General features: G+C 38.8%; 1 long non-coding RNA gene across 1 annotated transcript in view; it reads left to right on the top strand.

The window, feature by feature from the left end:
* Positions 1-5,417: 5,417 nt before the first annotated feature.
* The window catches only part of LOC117402456 (uncharacterized), a 33,981-nt gene continuing 15,481 nt past the window's right edge, over positions 5,418-23,917 (top strand). The window contains exon 1 of the long non-coding RNA XR_009328741.1: positions 5,418-5,482. This is a non-coding gene — a long non-coding RNA (uncharacterized LOC117402456). The remainder of the gene's footprint in view (positions 5,483-23,917) is intronic.

Below are 23,917 nucleotides of genomic sequence, written 5' to 3'. Positions count from 1 at the left end.
CTTTAAGAATTTGACCTTGCTAGAAAAATGTACGTCACATAAGTGAACACAAAATGTGACAGTTATTGAACACAAACCAGCATTTAAAAAAGAGAATATCCATCCAACATATTTGAAAAGTTTAAGGCAAATAGTTTCTGTGGCAGATTTACAAACTTTTTCATCTATATGAAGGGTCTCTGGGAAACAAATCTTGTCCTGTATGGGACCTGTTCTGGTTCAGTTGTTGTTCGTGTGGTTTCCACACAGGCAACGATCACTACTCCAGATCAAAAAATGAAGGGGAAGTACATGTTGTAGACCAAGGGAATCAAACCCAGATATCCTGGTTCAGAGACCAAATTAAGTGTTTGCTATGCTTAAAGAGGAAATCTCATGCTCAATCTCAGTCTCATCACAAATGGGGAAAAAATATTTTTTTCTTACCTGAGTTCTCCTCCCCTGGTTAATTATTTCCTTTTGTTTCTATCTTAGTACTCTAGTCTTGTTTTCTTGTATGTACACTTAATGTTTCTGCACCCAGTCATGGGTAAGAGCCCTGTGCTTCTCCTTCACAACATCCTACTGGAAAATTACACTGCAGTGTGGCAGAGAGGTTACCTCTAAATTTGTGCAACCAGTATGCCAAACCAGGACCAAGCACCAGTCAAATGCAAAAGAGAGGCATTAAACGAGATGAAACAAGTTGATTAAACTCCGTTTCAGAGCACCTGCAGTTATGAGATGTGAAAATAGTGGCACTATATTGAACATTAATAATTAAATCATATCAATCGCACAATCAATATTTGATGCTCAAAATGGTAGACACTTCAACTAAACAAAATCAAAGGCAATCAGAAATTTCTACAATAAATAGGCCTTTAAATAATGGACGTTGTTGCTGAAAATATACTTTTTTGGATTGAGGGTAACTTAAAATCCAGTTGGGAAGAGAGAAGGATGACACATTACTATATTATTAGGCAGGACTGGTTGCAAATCAAACAGTTATAGCCTCTAGCAAAATGTCCTTGAGCCTGATGTCATAACCAGTGTGTTGCTCCATAATCCTAAGCCAATTATTGAGAAAGCATATATGGCAATCTCATGAAACGTAAATACGTGTTTTAAAGATCATCTTAAAGTCTTATCTAGCTGTCTTCAATTTCACTGAACAAATTTAAAAGTAATGAAAAATGTAAAGCATACAGAGTGTTGCCAGTGATTTGAAGAGGCAGAGACGGTCCCAATACTTCTATTGTTGCTGAAGTAATTTCACTACTCCACCTTGTACGAACTTCTGAGAAAATCTCTTCACAATGACACAGTGTTACGTTGTTCTATTGTAATAGAAGTCCCTCTTAACCACTCAACTTTACAGAGGGGTGCATATAGAGAAACATGAAGTGTTTAGATTTGCTACAATTGATACTATAATCATGAGTACAAAGGAGGTGCTCATTCTGTTTAATTAGAAACTGGTGCTTACACTATTAGTCATGTTGTGCACTTACCTGCATTGAGAATGCTGCCTATAGCTGTGTTTCCTCTACCACAAACCTCATTCTTGACACGATGAGCATGCTGTTGCAATAATTGCCTTTGCATCTCTGTACACAAGAAAACATTAGGTCGTGGAAATGTAAGTAAATGTAATGTAAAAAAGGTTTTCAAAACAGGGTTTGAGTAATGGAAACACAGCTTAAATGTCCTCCCCATACAGGATGTTATGTTATTGTTGCTTTACGACTTTACCAACATTTGCATTGACGAGCCTTAATTTACCATCATTAACAATCATATTAATCATGGCTGGGGTCTGTGATGACTGGTAGTGCAATGTATTCAACAAAACGAAGTCTGCTTTTAGCTCTCTTTAGATACAGGCTTTGCAGCTTATTAGAAACCTGCAGTCTTTTAACTCATTGCAGTGGGTTAGAAGCATGCGTTATGCAATGTAAGGTCATGCTGTTTGGAATAATTGAATTAACCCTTTCTGCATTTCTATTTTTTTCCTTTAAAAAGTTGCCCACTGTAAAAGCATAGCAAAGTTTAATAAAGTATAGTGAAAGCATGGTAAAACATAGGTAAGCATGGTAAAGCCCAGAGAGGAATGGGAAGAAATGGGAAGAAAAACATAATGTCGAAATGTACTGTTCACTTCAATTAACCTTAACATGTCAATTAATTGATACCTTATGAAAAACTTGTAGTGGGAAGCATAATCCAGGGTTATGAAGAATGAAAGGATTCACACACATGTTATCACACAGAGACTGTATTAAAAAAAAACATTTTTAAAAACCGCTCATGCTAGCGACCAAGAATATACATATATGCAAGTAGATAGGTAGATAGTATTTCTCAAAATATCATTATTAATACTTACTTTTACTTTGCGTTCACAGTTTAATGCAAACAATGAAATATTCCAAATCCAAACGGCAAACTTGAAAGTAGAGTTGTTGTGATTTGTGCATGTGAGAAATGAACAACCAACACCTACTCTCACGTGCATTGGAGTCAGCTGCATGAGGAACCTGGGGTCTCTTTCCGAGCTCTGGGTAACAAGCTTTGTGATAATGCAAGGAATGACATGATTGGTGCTGTGCGATTTATTGTTATTATTTTTTAATTTTAAATTTAGAGTGACCAATTATTATTTTTTATTTTCCCCCCAATTTGGAATGTCCAGTTATGTTTTTTGCTCTTCACTGCAGCGGGTCCCCACACAGCACAGACGTTCTGAGGGTGTGTGAGCATCCTCTGATCTCACAAGCTTATAGCCAGAATCGCTTTAACGCTGAGCAATCCAGAGCAGAGGTGGGTGGGCTACCGATCCCGGAGAACAGAGATCAGCCCTGCCTCTTATCCACTCTGAATGTGCTTGATGTCTGGCCAGTAGGGTTTGCTGTTGCGCGATGAGTAGAAGGAGTCCCTGCCGATTTCCCATCCCCCACCCCGGGAGCGTCAGAGCCAATGTGACGCCCCCTTCGGAGTCCACAACAAAGTGCGGCCACTTTGCACAGCCTGGACGCAAACCGGCGCCGTCCAAGCTGTGTGACTCATCATGCACTCCCAGCGGCAGAACTTTAACTGGATGAGCCACTCGGGACCCTGCACTGTGCGATTTTTATGCAGCTTGTGGGTGAGGGGTCAGCAGAGATGTCTGGTGTTTAAAAAGGGAAGATATTCCTTGTCTTCCTTTCTGCAAAGGTAAAGACATAAGGCTGACAAGCCAAACGAGTTCATTGCCAGGTTGATGTAAAAGTGTAAATGAACAAAGGACACAAAAATCATTATTTTGTGAATCTCACAGATTCTTCAGGTTAGTAAAAAGCATTTCAAAGGGATTAGCTTTTATTAGGGGTCTTTGAATGCAATGGGAGATCGCCTACATTTCCAACACTACTGCACTAACCAGGGGTCACAATGAGGCCACTGCAGTTAACAAATCTATATTCAATAATGTTTCCAGGCAGAAACCCAGGATGATTAAAATATGGATCCTGTTGCTTTATGTATCACTATAGCCACAAAGCCAAAGCACGGATCTGTACAGAAAATGGTCTTGCATACTGCTAAATTAAGGTGCCTCATTACGTAACAAATAGAACTTTAAAGTCTGTTAAATAATATATTGAAGTTCTATATTCATGAAACTGTTACAGATTGTCATTTTTTCTTAAAGGAATCAGGAGACATGCAATTACTATGACAGAGCAGAGGATGACATTCATGGCCAAACCTGTTTGACCATGTGACCCAGATGGTTTGTGGGTGACATTAGACTAGAAAGGAGATCCACAGGACTGGGTTATGGAAGCACTGATGCGCAGGTTTATTATACATAAAACAAAGATTTAAACAAACACAAAACATTTTAAAACAAAACATCACAGTGGCCAAAACAAACAGACACGGAACAAACATGTATCAGGGTAGCAGTTGTTTCTTTATCTCACGACTCATGTCTCTCGTTCCTCCTCTGAACACACTAACCGCGTTCAGCCAAAGCTGCGGGTTTTTATACATGTGACCATCTCCAAATTAGCAATAAATTAAATCAATCTGGAGACGGTCACATTCTACATGAGTTTAGCATGGATGGGGAATTTTAATCCCATCCATGCTCCAAAATAACAATAACAAAGCATTGTGTTCTTAAAATACCATACATTAAAATAATAACAACACAACACCAATACAAAATAATACTATACGCACAGGGGCAGGGTGTACCCCATCACCTACCATGAAAACTCAGAGAACATATGGGCTGGATGAGGACCCACACAATACTAAGCAATGCTTTCTGTAGATTGACCATTTTCTGTCATGGACAGCAGCCACAGTAAAAGTATTTTCAAAGATGCAGTAGTTAAAAGCTTCAGAATCAACAGGCATCCTCTAATTTATACTGACAGCACTGCTTTGTGTCAGCGAGGAGTGGGAAATGCTAGGGGCAGATCACAGCTACAGTAAGTGTCATTGTGATCAAATCATTTGTTTTTCAATTTTTTTTTTCTCCAGCAGTTAATTTTGAATGATTAGTGCAGGGTTTAGGAAGATTGCAGTGCACTGCATTGAGCGATCTGGCACTGTGAGGATGGTTTATCTCCCAATCTTCCGTGGGTGTGATCAAAAGCGTTCTTTGTTGTTTCAAATTCTGTAGCCTCACCTTCCCTTCTTGTGTATGTGTGTGCGTATGTATATGTGTGTGGGAGCTCTTGGAAATCTCCTTTTTTACTTCCAGGCTTCCAAAAGCCAACAAAACAACATAATGTAGGGGGTATTCAATGTAATCTGGTTTAATTCAGGATGTTTTGTTTGTAGTTTTCAGGAATTTAGGACAGCCACCCACAACTTAATTCTTAATATACTGTAATAAAATTGGAGCGAAGCCTATAGTTAATGTAATTATATACAGCGAATGTCAGTAGCTATTTCAAATATTATTGTATAATAACAATAATAAAGTTGCTGAATACTATGTTGTATAGCTCATGTTTGCCACCTCTGTTTGAAGCTAAGGATTTGTGATATAATTCAATCTCCATTTGCAGTTACAATGTGTTTCACATGAGTATCTGTTTAAAGGTTGTCCTAGCATACTGATCAGGCTGTGGGGTCATCCATGAAAATTGAAGTTGAAACACAATGGGGTAAATTCGTAAATGCGTTTACTCTGCATTGTTGTTTGGAGAAAATCAGCCATTGAAGCTACACAACTTGAAACAACATGTTGAGGAATTGAATTCAATAGCTTTTAGATATTCTTAAGTTGTTTATACCTAGTTCTGTAACCTAACAGGTGTTTTTCATTTTTCAGCAAAAAATGTGGAAAAAAATAGGTAGCATTTGGTTTCCTTCCTCTCTCTCTCTCTCTCTCTCTCTCTCTCTCTCTCTCTCTCTCTCTCTCTCTCTCTCTCTATCGTGGATGATTGTGGGATTGTAAGAAGAGCTTGAAGAGAGGCGGTAGTGTTTGAACGCTGGTGTGGTAGGAGTGTTTTTTTTGCTACTATTTTTTGCAGTTTTCTATAATTATGTGTTAATCGTTTAGTTTGTTTATATGTCTTTGTTTCGTTGTTTCTGTTTGTATTTTACGGTTTACTGCGTAGCATTGTGTGTGTGCAGGTCCTGTTATGGGATATCACTCTGGAGGGCTGGTGGTTCTCAGCTGCCGACACAGGGTTAGCTGCTTGCTGGAAACCGGCGTGTCAGTGGAGGAGTGCCTGCTGGCAGTAGGAGAGGTAGTCGGGTATGAGAACATAGTGTGGGCATCCCGTATGAATAAAAGGTTTGTCATCTTTTTAAAAGAGGTATCGCTGGTCAATCAACTAGTGGAGGACGGTTTTTCAGTCAAAGGAGATTTTATTCAAGTGCCCCCCTTAGTAACCCCTGTTACCAAGGTAATTATGTCTAACATGCCTCTTTTTAAAAAATGAGACCCTGGAGAATGAACTTGCCCGATATCGCAAACTGGTGTCCCCAATTAAAAATATTCCATTATGGTGTAAAAATTCTAATGTAAAACACGTCCTGTCTTTTCGGAGACAGGCGTTTTTACTGCTGAATAACCCGGGGCAGGTGATTGATGTAGCTTGGAGCTTCAGTGTGGAGGGTACGGGCTGCATTGTATTTGTTAGCTCAGACACAATGCGGTGCTTTAACCCTTAGCGGTCCATTTATTCAGCACGTCTCAGGCGCGTCAGGTCTAATTTATTTTCACACACACAGTTTATTTTAGACGAGCTGTTTAAAAGTATTCTTTTCACAGTAAAACAGGTTTAAAAGGCACTGCATATCAACAGAACACTCAGTACTGCATCTCCAGCCCCTCCCCACCCCTTGTTCACTGTATTTTTCACATACCTCTTCATAGTAGTGCATACCGATAAATCATCTCCTGATCATCTATAACATCTAAAAAGAAGCTCTGCAAATGTCTGTGATATTCTTTGAGCACTGGATGCAGAAGCAGCTATCTTGTTTGTTTATGTCCGTGTTATCTATGTGGTGCCGGTGCTATCTGTATTCATGAGATACGGCCCCTTTTTTTCGGCTTCTCTCGGCTCCTATAGGTCTCACTCGGCCATTGAATGTTTTTCTCGGCTTTTTCCGGAGAAAAATGACTAGAGACCTGTTTTTTACGTCTTTTTGATGATGGACAGGGTCCGACATTGGACCAGAAAGGGAAAATTGCAATGTCGGACCAGGTCCGACATAGGACCGCAAAGGGTTAACTGTGGGGAACAGGGACACCAAAGGAGAGTCTGTCCGAGAAAAAATATAAATGAGGCAAGGCAGGAGCAGGGTATTACTGTCCAAGAAAGGAGACCTGTGTTTTGCCCGTTTCTTTGTGCTTCTTCAAAAGAGCTTGGACAGCACATCTGGAAACTCCTGTCTGGCTTGAAATTTCTGTCTGGGAGAGACCTTGCTGATGCAGTATAACTACCTTGTGTCTTGTTGCTGTGCTCAGTCTTGCCATGGTGTATGACTTTTGACAGTAAACTGTCTTCAGCAACCTCACCTTGTTAGCTGAGTTTGGCTGTTCCTCACCCAGTTTTATTCCTCCTACACAGCTGTTTCTGTTTCAGTTAATGATTGTGTTTCAACCTACATATTGAACTGATGATCATTAGCACCTGTCCCTGACTTTGTGCAAGTGTACCTAGAAGAATTGATGCTGTTTTGAAGGCAAAGGGTGGTCACACCAAATATGGATTTGATTTAGATTTTTCTTCTGTTCACTCACTTTGCATTTAGTTAATTGATAAATATAATCTATTAACATGTCTATTTTTGAAAGCATTCTTACTTTACAGCATTTTTTCACACCTGCCTAAAACTTTTGCACAGTACTGTATATATATATATATATATATATATATATATATATATATATATATATATATATATATATATATTCTAGCTATGGATGTGATAGATGGATGTGAAGATTTATTATCTTCCTTTATGTTTCTTATTAAATAGATGTTGAGATTCACTTCCTCCATTTAAATGCATTTTTAATCTGCTGTTGTGATGATTTCTGACAGTTTTCCTGGAATAGGTAGTAAGTGTCTCAAACAACACTGTCATTGCATGTGTGATTACATAATTAATGCATTATAAATACACAACTGAATGAGTAGATACTGTGTCATTACAAAAGGCGTTAGCAACTGCCAACAGATGTACATTTTTTAGACAAGCAAGCGGTTGCATTGTGCAAGGGTTAAAATAAACATTTAATATTGAATTCTGTGTATGCTGAGCGGAGGAAAGGGTCTCAATTGTATAGGTTCATTGTATGGAAAGGGCTGTGTCAGCTAATGTGAAACAGATGTAAGCCCAAAAACCAAAAACAAATGTTAGAGTGGAATTCTATAGGATTAAGACTGCACGTTCAGAGCCAAATGAAATGCAACTCTATAAAAGCTTTGAGGAAAGTACACTTATTTGAATTTCTCGGGTCGAAATGGACTGATCACGTCTTCTACGAACCCACCTGGAAGGGCCTTCCCAATTGAAGGTAATGGCTAATTACTGTTTTGACTGCAAGTTAGGTGACTACCATTATTTGACTAGAAGAATGGATTGTAATAATTGTGATGTTTCTGTATCTTGAATAACCAATTAATGTAGACAAATATTATTATTATTATTATTTATTTCTTAGCAGACGTCCTTATCCAGGGTGACTTACAACTGTTACAAGATATCACATTATTTTTACATACAATTACCCATTTATACAGTTGGGTTTTTACTGGAGCAATCTAGGCAAAGTACCTTGCTCAAGAGTACAGAAGCAGTGTCCCCCACCTGGGATTGAACCCACGACCCTCCGGTCAAAAGTCCAGAGCCCTAACCACTACTCCACACTGCTGCCCAATTAATTAATCAATAAACTGTATAATTAGAATAATTATAAAAGTAGAATTGTCTGATTCATTATGATAAATAATAAAGTGAACACACCCTTAATAAAGTTAACACACCCTACAATTGTAACTACACAACCATCTGTGTAATTACCTCGCTACCATCAAACAGCTTGCTTGTAAAGTAATTTCCCACCTGAGTAAGCAAGATACCAAGCTCTTGTTAGCCCCTGAATACTCCAGTAAACCCGTGTCTTGTAGAGTATCTGCGTATGCATGTTTCAGTTTAGAACATATTTAAGACTTTTGATCACAGCAGGTCATCTGAAAAAGCATTAATAGATTTTCATAGTGTCTTACTCAACATGGGGTACTTTAAACCTGCATTTGCATATGCTTTAACATGAAATAGATTTTAATGTATATTTTAGATGTCCTGGCATGGCTCACCCTCTGCCTCTTGCTATCTTTCGACAGGTGTCCCTCAAGGCTCTGTCCTGGGACCCCTCCTGTTTTCTCTCTACACCCGCTCCCTGGGTCCCCCTCATCTCCTCCCATAGCTTCTTATATCATCTCTATGCTGATGATGCCCATATCTTCCTCTCCTTTCCCCCCTCTGACCCTGACTTTTCCTCCTGTATCTCTACCTGCCTCTCGGCCAGCTCTTGGATGCACTCGCATCTCAAACTCAACCTCTCCAAATCAGACCTTCTTTTTTTGCTCCCTCTTCCTCCCCCACCGTTGATCTCTCTATCTCTATTCCTTGAATCCACCACCCTTTCTCCCTCCTCATCCACCAAGAACCTCGGTGTCACCCTCGACCACTCCCTCTCCTACTCTCTGCACATCTCTTCTCTGGCACGCTCCTGTCGCTTCTTCCTCAGCAATATTACGCAGAATTCTCCCCTCATTCACCGACTACTCCTCACAGCTCCTAGTTCAGGCCCTGGTGCTGTCCTCCCTTAACTACTGCAACTCCATCCTGACCAGCCTCCCTGCCTCTGCAATCCGTCCGCTCCAGCTCATCCAAAACTCTGCTACTCAACTTGTCTTTTCCCTTCCTCGTTTCTCCCACGCCACACCACTGCTCTGCTCTCTCCGCTGACTCCCTATCGCTGCTCGCATCCAATTCAAAACTCTTGTACTTGCCTATCACTGTCTTGACCTCTCTGCTCCCTCCTATCTCCAGACCATCATTTCTCCCTTTACCCTGTCTCGCCCCCTCTGCTCCTCCACCACCGGCAGATTAGCTGTACCCCCCCTCCGCTGCCAGAGCCCCCTCCTTCTCCACCCTTGCCCCTCACTGGTGGAACAACCTATCCATGGATATCAGGACTGCTCAGTCCCTGACCACCTTCCGGTGCCTCCTCAAGACCTACCTCACAACTCTCGACTATACTGGACTATATGGCACCCGGTTGTACCAGTACTTGCATCAGCTTGTACTTGCACTGAACTGCTCCATACCTTGCCATATTCTACTACTGCTCTTAATTATAATTACTTCCTGTATCTTGTATTTGATTTTACTCTTATAGGTATCCGCCTTCACGTTTTTTGTAATTGCTCTCATTTGAAATCATTCTAATCCATTTATCGTACTTACCAAGTGCTTTTACTGGACTTTAATCGTATAAGCAAATATTTTTACTATAGGTTAACTGCTCTTAGTCGATCTCACTCTTACATGTAATTATTTGCTATATTCTTTATTTTTCTCTTATTTGAATTTTATCTTTTTTACTACTGATTTTATTGTACTTACAACTGCCCATCTGTAATACAATACTCTGTAATGTGATATTTTGTAACAACTGTAAGTCGCCCTGGATAAGGATGTCTCCTAAGAAATAAATAACATTATTATTATTATTATTAAAATAATAATAATAATAATAATAATAATAATAATAATAATAATAATAATAATAATAATAATGACTGCTTTCCAAAACTAAAACATCTTGATAAAAGGCACCATTATGAAAAGTGCCTTTTTCTTGCCTTCTTCAAAGTAAGATACCTGATTAACTCAGACTCTTTGAAGCAAGTCACCACCAGTAGACAATGTAGAGACACAGTCATTCTTGCCTAATGGTAGTTTTCAATCTGTTTCTATATATAAAATGTGAAACAAGCTGACACCAATTAAAGTTGAAATATAGAATTTTCAGCTTTGATTCATTCTTACATTTTCAGCATACACACAATGAAAATTCATAGAATTTCAAGCTGAAGTGGGATTCTATTTCTTTGCAGGTAGAGACAAAACACGTTCCAAACAATTAAGCTATTGGACTCCAGCAAAGATCGGCACAATAGCGTCACAGTACAGCCTGCATCAACAGTGATTCCAGATCTTAGAATGCCTATCAAACGAGTAAAACAAAATCCTAATTAAACCTTCGGATTATCTTGAGTTTGAACCTCAGATGTAACAGAGGCTGGACATGGACCAGTGACTCCAACAACACAAGCAAGATTCTTAACTTCTGCACAAATGTGCTAGGCTCCTTTGCACATATAGCTGTAATGCTTTTAACGTCATTTGACTGCAGGGGTCAGAATTTGCAATGGCAGTGATCATAGAGCGCTGCCTGTCATGAATCCAAAAACGCTATAGACCCTGTTAGTCATTTTTAGGTGCCTAGCTCTTCAACGAACCCTGAGCTGCAGACAGAAAAAAATTAATTATGTTTCCCAATTGGAGACTATATATTATTTAGATCATTTGTAATAATAAGCTGCGATTTGCTGGAGAACTTGAAAAAACACTGCCACACCACTTCATTATTTCCCTGTTCTATGGTTCTATTCTATCAAACCTCAAACGCAAAACAAACATGTCTTATCATTCAATAAGCTTTTATTTGATCTTAATCCAGGTGTCAAATTATTCCAGGAGACTTTCACTAAAACATACAACCGGTAAACAACGTAGGGACAAGCATGTTGGGATGCCTTGTTTGTAACCAATTTGACAAGTGATTTTACATTTTTTTAAGGATTATAGTTGATTTGTACAAATAGATCTATGCTTCCCCCAGAGAGGTTAGTTTGTTTTGTTCTGTTATAATCTGTTTACCCAGATAACCCCTTGGAGGTTCAGTTGGCAACTTAGTTGTTCAGCTCAGCATTCACACTGAGCACACTTACAGTTTGTTTCTTTTGATAAATTACAGGTTTATAACAAATGGGAGCAATGCCATTAGTTCCGCTCCAGTGAACGAATTTATAGTTGCTGAGAAATTATACCTTTAGACATGTTGTAACAGCACAAGTCTTGTGGCATTTCAGATCTTTTAGTTAACAGATCGACAGTTTCCCAGGGGTTCTCAGATAGCAAACACCTTTTATCAGCAGTGTCACACTGACAGGCCCAGGACAAAAGCCTCCTCCACTCATTAAGTTTATTAATATTCTTACAAATGTGCTTATAAATAGAGTGCATTCTGAGAGCCATGTTATAAAGAAAAAGCCCAGCCAGGTTGAAAACATCAAAGAAGCATGCATAAAAGATGTTAAAATATGGAGAACGGTTGAACTAAATGACTCAACACATAATAAAACAACTCGTTGGCAACTACAATAACCTTTTCTATACAGATGAGCTAAGACATACATCTTTTTTTAACAATTATTTGTATTTACTTTTCCAATTTTCTCCCCAATTTGGAATGTCCAATTATTATCCAACCTGGCTCACAGCTGCAACCCCTGAGAGAGATGAAGCTGCAACCCGGGAGAGATGAAGACAAGCGCTCACGTCCTCCGAAACTAGTGACGTCAGCCATCCATTTTTTTCGCTCTGTAAGCCCGCTTTGCAGCCATATTCAGAACTTACAGCGTCGGAGGACCACACAGTTCCGAATTGCTTACAGGCCGGCCTGCAGGTGCCCGGCCAGCAACAGGGTCGCTGGTGTGCGGTGAGCCAAGGACTCCCCAGCCGACCTAACCCCTACCCCACTATAGGGAAAAAAATGTTGGTCCAGGAAAGGGGGTTCGAGTTGTTCGGAGTAACTCCCCTTCCCTGGCCTCATTTTTAAAGAATTCTAACAGAGAACATACAATCATACTTAAACGTACATATGTGCACACTAAGCCAGTGGCAAACTACTGTGAATACCTTTATATGCCTTGTTTTTAGGTTCCTCAATCCTCATTTGAAATGTGGTCTGTTATGCACTTATCATATCTATCTACACGGTGAACTGCTTTGAATTTTCACCAACCTAGCCTCCTGGGGACCTTTTGGATTGCATTGGGCATAATCTGATAAACTGCTGATTTAATACAAATATTTATGATTATTAGGAAAAAGCATCACTTTTAATTTTCAAGAAAATCCAAATTAGAAGTTAGGAATTAAATGGACATTGTGACATTAGCTAAAAAATAATGGCACAGGATGCAGTAATATATGCAAGGTTCTCAAAATTGAGTTCCCTTCATTAGCTGGGCTGCCAAATATTTCAGATTTTTTTCCCCAACCAAACCAATAGAATGCAAGACATACTGCAAGTAGCAATGCACTCCGGGTGCATGGAACATACTAATGAGATGTCCTGTTACACAGAGTTTGGTGAGGTTATTTTGCCACTTTCAGAAAACTGCAAGACATAATAGAATAATATTTGATACATCACTTTCGTTTAATCTTGAGGTTCACGCTATTTGTAAAGCATGCACGATCAATTTATGTAACATCCCAAGGGGAAGGAGATACTTCTCTTATTATAATATTAATGCACAGTATGGTAATCTCTAGACATGATTACTATAACTCCTTGCTGACTGGTATCATTCAGTCCCCAAGGTCAGTTCAGAGTGTTTGTCATTTGATGTTCAGTCTTCTTGCCTGGTACTGCTGACTCATTTATTCAACTACATGGGAAGACATGAAATGTGCAAATAAAGTTTGAAAAACATTTATGAAGAATTGAAAAAATGTTTTGTTATCCAATTAAGAGGTCCTCGTGCAGATTGTATTCAATCAATCAATCAATCAATCAATCTTTATTTTATATAGCGCCTTTCATAATGGACCACCATCACAAAGCGCTTTACAAGATACAGTAAAAAAACAATGCATAATACATGAAATACAGTAAAAAAAAAAGAGAACAGTATTAAATAATCTTGGCATGTAACTGCATATTAATGTATTCCCCTTAAGCAGATCACTCTGTCACTAAGACTTCATATTGGTAAGAGTATTCTTGTGATTTGCATCTTTTGAATGACCATGGTGCAGATAGAAATGTGGCATTAGGGACCAGTGGCGACTGGTGGGCAAAAAAATGGGGAGGCAGGTCCCCTTAGCCCCCAGCAGCAGTAAAATCTTATTGTATTCTGGCAGACAACACTTTTCATATCTTAACATTTTAGCTGTTAAGCGCATTTTTTCCACTAGCCCGCAGAGAAAATAAAACAGTAGCCCATCATAGCTTTTTGTAATAAAATTAACTGTTATACACTACACTGCCAGCGAATGTTGCACAGTATACAACATTAATATAGCACTTAGATTTCAAGACCATGTCACAGGGTGTGATTTGTCAAATTTCTGGGGGGGGGGGGGGGCGGCTTGGATACAATACACAAACTAGAAAACAGTAGGAATGCCTATAGTAAAGATACAATAAGCACTAATATTTACATCTGCCACCATGTAAATGTTATTTTCGTTTTACACATAAACTCACCAAACTAAAAACTGAGTGATGGTGCGCTGTACGTACGTACACAGAACTACTGTACTGCATGCAACATGCTGGAATATCTGTATAAATGACATTTTCCAGCAGAAAGACATTGTCAGTACAAAATCTATTTTCCCTGCCGGAGATGAGATGCCAAGTAGCTTTGATGCCAAAAAACCCATTTTTCTTGTGGGCAGGAGGCTACTGTACAGAAGCTAACATTATATTAGTTAGTCCAATTTCACTCATCAATTGGAAAGCATGAATTTGGTAAACCAGTTATTGCGAAGGGAAGCACATTGGATATTCACCCTACAAACACTGGAACCATTTGCACTAAATGAAGATGTTAATCTTTGTCCCCTAATTTAAGATGTAGATTAGATTTCTATTTAATTAAAAGGGGCAAATGGATTACTGTGAAATTTGGCCATCTATATATTTAAGAACATAAGAACATAAGAAAGTTTGGTTGTTAGTAGCTTATTGATCCCAGAATCTCATCAAGCAGTTTCTTGAAGGATCCCAGGGAGTCAGCTTCAACAACATTACTGGGGATTTGGTTCCAGACCCTCACAATTCTCTGTGTAAAAAAGTGCTTCCTATTTTCCCCCCTTTATCTCATCTCCATTTGTGACCCCTGGTCCTTGTTTCTTTTTTCAGGTCGAAAAAGTCCCCTAGGTCGACATTGTCAGTGCCTTTTAGAATTTTGAATGCTTGAATCAGATCACTGCGTAATCTTCTTTGTTCAAGACTGAATAGATTCAATTCTTTTAGCCTGTCTGCATACGACATAATTCTGGTCGCTCTTCTTTGCACTCTTTCTAGAGCAGTAATATCCTTTTTGTAACGAGGTGACCAGAACTGAACACAATATTCTAGATGAGGTCTTACTAATGCATTGTAGATTTTTAACATTACTTCCCTTGATTTAAATTCAACACTTTTCACAATAGATCCGAGCATCGTGTTGGCCTTTTTTCCCCACATTGTCTAGATGAAGACATTTCTGAGTCAACATAAACTCTTGGGTCTTTATCATAGATTCCTTCTTCAATTTGTATGAATGCAGTTGCAACTGTTGTAAATTCCGATCCTGTTTTTTTATCTTTGTTTTTTGTTTTAGTATACTGATTAAGGTAATTAATATGGAACAACTATATATATATATATATATATATATATATATATATATATATATATATATATATAAATCAATTTTGAAGTTGAGGAGGCACTGCCTTGCCTCCTCTAAGAAGCCTCCACTGTTGGGGACCCTGACAGCCCCCAGGACTCCTGGATTGCATGTGGTTTTCTAGTTCACATGAATTTATCTCGGCTCATTGACTGCAGTAGTGCCACTGTTTGACTCAGAATCAATCAAGTCTATTTTGAATATAACTATAGAACTCTTCCCAGAAGAATTAATCGCAAATGTATAGCATAAATTGCATGACAAAAAAGCCCCAACAAAACATTAAATGCATTGCCTTAATGCTTCTGACATTTCAGCCTAAGGAGGAGAGAAGGTAAAGTAGTGTGCATGGAAGTTGCAGAGACAAAGAACAGGCCGAGATGCGGCAGACAGAAAAAGACAGCTGGCTTTGCACTGAAGTGTTCAGTAAGCATTCTGATCTCCTGCTGGCCTTTTTATTCAGTACAATCAAAGAATGATTAAACAGCCATGATATACAGGTGTAAGGGATAGGCTTCAGAAATATCACAAAGGCTTAGAGCTGCAGCGTGCCACAGTCATGTTCAAATTGACACGAACATGTCATTTCTTGGTGTGTGATGGGGCAGCTGAAAGCCAGGCTGGAAGGATATGCGTTCTATCGCACAGGGTGGCCTTTAGATGTTTTCTTACAAAGTAAATAAAACATACATTATGTGTGCTTTTATTTAATATGGTAGGTGAGGAATCGCTTTTACAACTTTAGTCAATTTAGGTGTTCATTAAAAAGAAAAGTCGGTTGTGACAAGGCAGAGGCCCTGCGCATTAAAATATGTGTTTTGTGGTTGGCAGTCATCTAGGCTCAGGAGTGGGTGAACAGCCTACAGCCAAGATAGCAACCCTTTGCACACCCACCTGGTAATTAGGTAAATTGGTTTGGTGTGGTGTCTTTGTGGAGAGAGAAGGACAACCTTTTTAGTTTGTTTTGTTAATAAATATAAGTCTGTGAAGAAGCACTGAACTGCAGTCTTCCGTGTTTGGGGTGTTATTTTGGCCTTTGACCAGCATCCACCTTGAGACCGCTATGCCACAAGGTGTAAAAGAAAGCAACTAACTTTGAGACATTACAGGAAAAAAATAATACAGTGGATAGCAGTTAAGTTGTTAAACAAACAAAAACACCAAATTAATATAAGAGCAAGCCTCCTGGCTTCCCTTTTGTGAGGGTAATATAGCACAGGGAAACCCTCCTCCCTCAACAAACATTTTTGACTAGAAGTCTATTTCAATGTCTTCTTAGTAGGGCTGTCAATTAATCACAGTTAACTTCTGAGATTTAATGCTTTCATTTCTTTGGAGATTCATATTTTTAACACTTTATAATAATAATAATAATAATAATGATGATAATAATACAACATAAATAATAATAATACATAAATAATAAACAGGGACAGCACCTTGCCACAAAGCACACTTATAGAAATTCAGGATCGCTGCAAGCCCATGAATCAAGCTAAGTATGATAATATAACCAATATATATGTAATAGTATTTACAATTAAGGAGAATATCTGTTACTCAATGAATGCTTTGTTTTATTTAGACAAGTCATTAAGAAAAGAGAATACTTTTTTAAACTGCAATGAAAAACATTTGTAAAGGATACCCTTTTAAAGGAAACTGATAAGAAAATATACATTATAATTTGAAATGCATTAAAGTGAGTAATAAACTGACTCCATTGTGATTTAGCAGTTGGTTTAAACAATTTAACAGCAAATGCTGGAGTTTTTTTGTATAATTCGGTGTAAATAAATATAAAACTATGAAAGAGGGGCAACAACATTAATCCACAAATAGTTTTTTTTCTGCCAGGTTGTTTTTTGGATGATAAATAATTGGATGAAAAATAATTGATTCAAGATTCAATTGTGCTAGCATTCCTGATATGAATCGGGAGCAAGTTCCAAAGAAGCGGGGCATTATAACTAAATGCCCTGGCCGATATCAGGGAACGACCAGGGACATGTGGGGTCAGCAGATCTGGAAGATAAGAAGGTCCAAGACCATGTAAGGCCTTATAGGTAATAAGAACTTTAAAATAATAATAATAATAATAATAATAATAATAATAATAATAATAATAATAATAGCATCAGTAAAAAAACAAACTTGAATGAGATGGATGCAGTAATTGTATCAATTAAATATGAGATTCAAACCAAGATTAACTAAAATAAAATATTTTAATCGCAATTAATTTTTTAAAAAGCTTGACAGCACTACTTGCCCATTATAGAAAGACAGGTAAGACTTTAAGAATCTGTTATACTGTACATAACTAATCGTGTATCTATAAATGTGTTATGAAGGATATTATAAACTATAATAGGCTTTTATTATTAATATTATAAGGAACAATTTACACTCAACTGTATATAATAATATATGGTAGGGTGCACTTTATGTGTTATAATTACAGTACCTGTATTGAATGCATTTTTCTAGTTTCTCTAGTTTTCTCACATTTATATTAAATTTGTTGAAGCACTTTCTTCAATTTAAACACATATTTTCTTTCTCCTCATAAATCTAAATAACTTGAAATCTGGGTGTCATTTTGATCTGCTGATTCTGTCATTTTGTACAGCTGTTCTGAGGCGAAGTTTATTAAATACAGGAGGTACGTTAAGTTTTAATATCAGGGGTTGCGTAAATAATAATGCTTCAACGATTGCAGTGAAGAGTAAGTCATCCATCTACAGTCACAAAGTGACAGATCTCACTTTACAACAGATATTAATTTAGACTCTGTTCGCGCTCTGTAGATCATGTTTTCATATTCCAAGACTGGTAGAAGGACTTTTTTCCATACTATTTTCATTTGTTTCATAATGTGAGACAACATGTGTTAAGTAATATGAAACAAACCCTTTATCATATATTTGCTTAAATTACAACCACTGCATAATATGTTAGGCATCAGATCTGGGATTTATGCATACTTTAAAATATGTATTTGTTTTTTAGTTTGTTGAGATGCACTTTTTTCCTGCTGTACATCTAAGAACTGTGTTGTCTCTTTTTGTGTATAGCTGTGGTCTGGGAGCTGCATTCACACCCAAATTTCAGGGAAACATCTCAGCATATAATACTATTTCCGAGCTTAGATTCTTCACACTGTTATATGTGGAGAGTGGGTGATTTAGAACATGACTGGAAGCTTTCTCCGAATCTATTTAAAAAAGGTTGATGGTGTTTTGGTCTCACGCAAGATGAAACCTGCAGTTCAATGCTGTTAGTGAGAACTCTCTTTTCTGAAGTCCATGGAGTAGGTAGATGACTGTCCTATCTCTAGCATGTAGTAACTATATTCCATATATATTTTTGGAAGACTTTCTTGCTTGTTTAACACATAACTGCATCCCACGTAAGCTGCAAAACCGGAACTGTTGCCATTTGTTTTTTGGGGGGGGGGAGCCATCAAACATTTCCATCCTTTCTTCTCACCCTCACTCGATTATTGCTTTAATCCTGAACTAATGTGAGATGATAAGGCAGGCATTCTTCCATCGTGTTTTTCAATTCTGAGCCCCCGAGTCACTCTGTTCAATGTGGGAAGTGAATGAACATCAATAGGCATGCAGAATGGAACCCTGTGGACAGACTGGCTTGTGGGGCACGTCAGAACCAGGAAGTACTGGGCACAGACAGACTGGATTTATGGGTGAAGCTGAGCGCTTGGTCGCACTCAGCATTTATTAAAGGATCACAGAAAGTAAAAGGTTGAACAGACAAAACACGGCACTTTGGGCCAAAATAAATAGACAAGCAAAACGAACAGACACTAACAAACAGACCGTGCTGGTGCTCCCAGCACGTCGTAGCAACTGTTATTTTCTTTTACTTTTTATTTCTCCTCTCCTCGTGTCTAAATACAATTATATATTTTACATCACCTTTTCTACATAACCCACACTCCTTGAACCAATACACACACACAACGGATAACACATAATACACACATGGGCGGGGCACATTGCCACAAACCCTCATTGAACTATCTGGTCAGGACGGATAAGAAAACGTGATAGAATAACAGAGGAAGTGTAGCTGTGCATTGACATTCATAAAACTTTATTTTTAACAGCGTCACAAGTTCCCTAAGTCAGAAGATCACTGGTTCTAATCCTGTCACGGAGAAGGCAGGACATACTCTGTCTACCAGCCCAACTTCAGAACAAAAGGACCAAGTGCAGTGGAGGCAGTGCAGTCCAGTGGTTAAAGTCCAGGGCTTGTAACCAGAAGGTCACTGGTTCAAATCCCACCTCTGCCACTGACTGACTCACTGTGTGACCCTGAGAAAGTCACTTAAACTCCTTGTGTTCCATCCTGTGGATGAGATGTTAAATCAGTGTCCTATTGGAAGTGACTCTGCATATAATGCACAGTTCACAGCCTACCTCTGAAAAGCGGTTTGTGATGGTGGTCCACTATGAAAGGCACTATATAAAGATATTATTATTATTATAATGAAACTCTATCAAAATTTTAAAAAAGCCAACCAGAAAAACTCCACAAAGCTACATCAGTGCTTTCCCATGATAGTCAAAATTACATTGTTAGTAATTGCAGGTGTAGGCTGATATAAGTTTATGCGTACTCTTCAGAGGAGCTGTCCGGGTTCATGAAGTGTATAAACAATGTCCAAACGAGATTTCTCCGTTCAATATTCTTTATTTCCTTGCACCGGTTTGTTGCTTTTGGTTACAGCATTAGAATACAGAGCTCAAAGAGACTTGCTGAAAGTACCCTGTGGTAACGATCTTCCTCCCTAGTTCCAAGACACAACCTGACTCAAAACAGTTCAGCAGCCATGTCATAGTGCGTAAGGTCTAAGAGTACCAACAAATCTTTTTTTTTTTTTTGCTATATTAATTCTAACTAATAACATTAATAAAGTAATCTGAACAGTGAAAAATACTGTAACATGGCCAAAACAATTGAAAATACACTGCAACATTACACAGGCATTATTGCAGAGGGAACATTAATCATTGATGCACAGAGCAACTACTTGCAAGCAGTTTTTTTTCTCACGAACCGTGATATTTCACCTTTATTTGCGGGTAGTTATTAAAAACTGGAAATTAATGGTGAAAATAGTACTTTCGGCAGAATCTGGTAAATACTAATAACTATCTGTGGAATTACTGTGGAATTTTAGACACCTAATTAAAGTGTAACCACCAACCGATTAATAAGTAGCCCCACACAGTCAATAATGGTCACCCCTTTTAATGTGGTAGCATCAGCCTTGTAATTCATCGAGACCCCTGTAGATCACCATGCAGTGACTGGACTTTGGTTAGGGTGGAAAATTGGCTGGAAACACTATATATATTGCATGGGTGAGGCAACATTGAAAGTTGGCATTTCAGATTGGGTTGAAAACAACAGGAGTAACTTTTTTAAGAGCTAGAAGAAATTTAATCCATGTGGAAGGGTGGTGGGCAATGCACTAACACACACAGGAGACAGAAGGTTTTATTTGAAACGCCACTTGGTGCACTGATTTATTTTCACCACAAGGTGGCACTGTGGTACTGCTCCAGAGCACAACCTAATACCAGCAATGGTAAAAAGGTTGGCAGGTCGTAGCGCACACGCCGTCGCTATCCACACGGCCCGGTCTCCATCCTAGGCTCACCTGTTCCCAAAACCTGCTTATACTGTCTGGGGTTTTGCCGAAGTTTTTCCCCGCTACTAAAAATTCCTTTTCTTTTTTCTTTTTAATTAATTTGTTGTTGTGCTCGTTCTTCTCCGGCCGTGCTCAGTCCGGCAGCAGCGCTTCCGCCAGCTTGCTCGTTTCGTCATAGAGGGGCAGGCTGAAGGAACAACAGAGCATTATCTTATAGGGTCAGCAATCCCCCAAGGCCCACCTCTCAGACAATCAGAGAGAGGGAAAGCCAACACACCCTCTTCCCCACCTCTCCGTGTCACTGCTGTGACTGACAGGCAGATCTACGAGGCTGCTGCCCCCTTCCTGCAGTACCACGCATGCGCCAGACAGTCAGCACACATCTCCCCTGTTACAATCCAGAACATTTTTTTGTTTCCCTTCAGAACTCCTCATTTCTCAGGTTGTACCTCAAGTTGGTATTACTCTTGCTATCCCATAAATATAACCGATAATGTAGGGAGTTGATTCAAGTACAAAAAGCACCCAGCTGAAAATTACATTTGGTATCTTGTACAAGTTCGCCCGAGGCAAACAGACCTCATCCCAAAGCACAAGCTTGCCATTGCACATATTCAGATTGAAAATGTGTCTGGAGCTCAGGGGAAATGTGAGTCAGAACCCATTCAATCAATGATTCTGTGGAGAGAAACATGATCACCGTACACAACTGCAGCTCCTATACAAGCAGTACCTGTCAGTTGCAGCATTTGGCATTTAAAGGCACTCTTTAATTTAGAGAGGTGATAGAACACCTAAAATAAATCCAATGTGCTTTCCAGGAATCATTTTCATCTAAGTGACAATTGGAATGTTAAAGGGGTCTGAGGTCTGTTCAGAATAACTACAGATATAAGGCACTGCAGTTGACCCTCTTTGTCTAGTAATTCTAGGGGAGGTCCTTCCTGCTTGGTTAATCCATATTCTGGACTGCAGTTATGCGCCTCTTATTGCCCTTATTTACCCTGTGATCAATTTTAATATGTTTATAATACAAATTGCATGAACTACCCCTAGTAGTGCAGATTCACTGTGCCATGACAATAATGAACCCATCATGTTTGTAGCACTATTCTTCACTCAGCACCAGGTGCAGTATTTGCAGATCAGGATAGGCTCACAGAGACCACTCTTTTTATTTAACAGTACCACATCGGAGGTCCTGATTCCCCAAACATCTGTTCCTCTAGTTTATACAGCCAGAGCCTTGTCTCCTTATAATTAAAACAGCTTAACTAAGAGAGCCTAATGATCTGCGAGCAGATGCAAATTACCTTGGGTATCAGGACAAGCAGGTAACAAAATGTGATTAGATTAATCTCAATTATTTATAATATTGACAGTTATTTAAGCAGGGCAGTCTGTACAAAACACACTTCCAAACAACAGCACTGGGAATTTCTATTGTTCTTGTTAATCAGATGGACTCTGTATAAGCCAATAACAGAGATCAATAACAGGAGGTCCACAATACCACTAGGTTGTGTGTAATGTAAATCCTTGGACTGTTGGAGAAACATATACTATGAGAAACTATAGTTTACCAAAATAACGGGGTTTTAGATTCAGTTAGTATTTGGTTTTAGAGGTAGTTAAATTAGTTAGACAATTTTGGGTTTAATATTGATTGCTGGAGCAGGAAAGACAGATGGCAAGGAGAAAGCGTTGAATTGCACCATATGGCAATTTAAAGGGGAGGCTTTATTTTTGTGATCAAATGCAGTAATAGGTTAAGGGATGAATCATCATTCAACAGTGACACTTTAGCAGAACAAGGAATATTCTTTTCAAGAATGGTGGACAAAGCTGAAGAAACCCAATCCCAGAACATGCCCACATCCAGACACTCCCAGATCATATGTAAAAAGGAGTCCGTGGCGCCCCAGGGACAGAACGTGCATACAGGAGCAGGACTGAGCTTCATTTGATGATGTCTACAAGGAGTTAAATATGTTCTATGCAGAAAATTGTAATGAATTAGCTTTTTGGAGGCAGAGCTTAAATTATCTCAAACAGCTTCCCAACAAATTCCTTCATTTTCAGGAGATAAATCCCTGTTCCAAATATTACTGGCCACCAGAGGTTTATATGAGGCCTTTAGTAAATGAATATAAAGTGTGGGAACCAACCCTTTAGTTTTGCCCCCTGGGTCTAACATATCATGCAGTGCATGTGATGGCAATTCTGTCCCCCAGGGTACCCCATAGGCGAAGACGGAGGTAGAAAAAAAATAAGTACCTGGTAAGTTATATTGTGATTGTAGATCTCGGAATGCGTGAAGGCATTTATCTCTACAAATATCTGCAAGAGTATGTATTCCCTTATCTCTCCACTGAGGAAATGAAAAGGGACGACTGCCTGATAGGCATGCAAAATTATGAAAAATAGGTGAATGAGAGTAGCATTTTATTTGAAGTTTTGTATGTTTTTCCACTAAGTGCCAAATCGTAATTAAATGAGAGATTATAGTGCCAAAACGGAGTTTACAGTGCTTGAGAGGAACACCAGAATGAACCAGGTCTTGAAGTCTATGTGGAGATACTAGGTTTTCCTCTAATGGTCGCCATGAGACAGGAGCATTAGAATCAAACCAGACAGTAATCGGGCGCAGTTTGGTAAGGACAATCCCCCAGTGCATTTCTCACGCTGCAGGATAGATCATTTGACACGTGACCGCCTTCCGCGCCATATAAATGTAGAGATCATGGAGTGCAATTTATCACAATATCCAGTAGGAGGAGAAAGTGGAAGCATAGAGATACAAAAATGAATGCGTGGAAGTACATTCATTTTTATTGTGGAGATCTGTTCAAATCGGCCTCCACCTGTTTGAAAATTAGTTAGTGCAGTGGAGTGTAAAGAGGGGAAGATTTTCTACACCAAGATATTTAAAATGTTTAACCATAGGTATGTTCAGAGGCAAAAC

This window comes from Acipenser ruthenus, chromosome 5 (genome assembly GCF_902713425.1).
Source record: "Acipenser ruthenus chromosome 5, fAciRut3.2 maternal haplotype, whole genome shotgun sequence".
Classification (NCBI taxonomy): domain Eukaryota; kingdom Metazoa; phylum Chordata; class Actinopteri; order Acipenseriformes; family Acipenseridae; genus Acipenser; species Acipenser ruthenus.
This window is presented reverse-complemented; position numbering and strand designations above follow the sequence as displayed.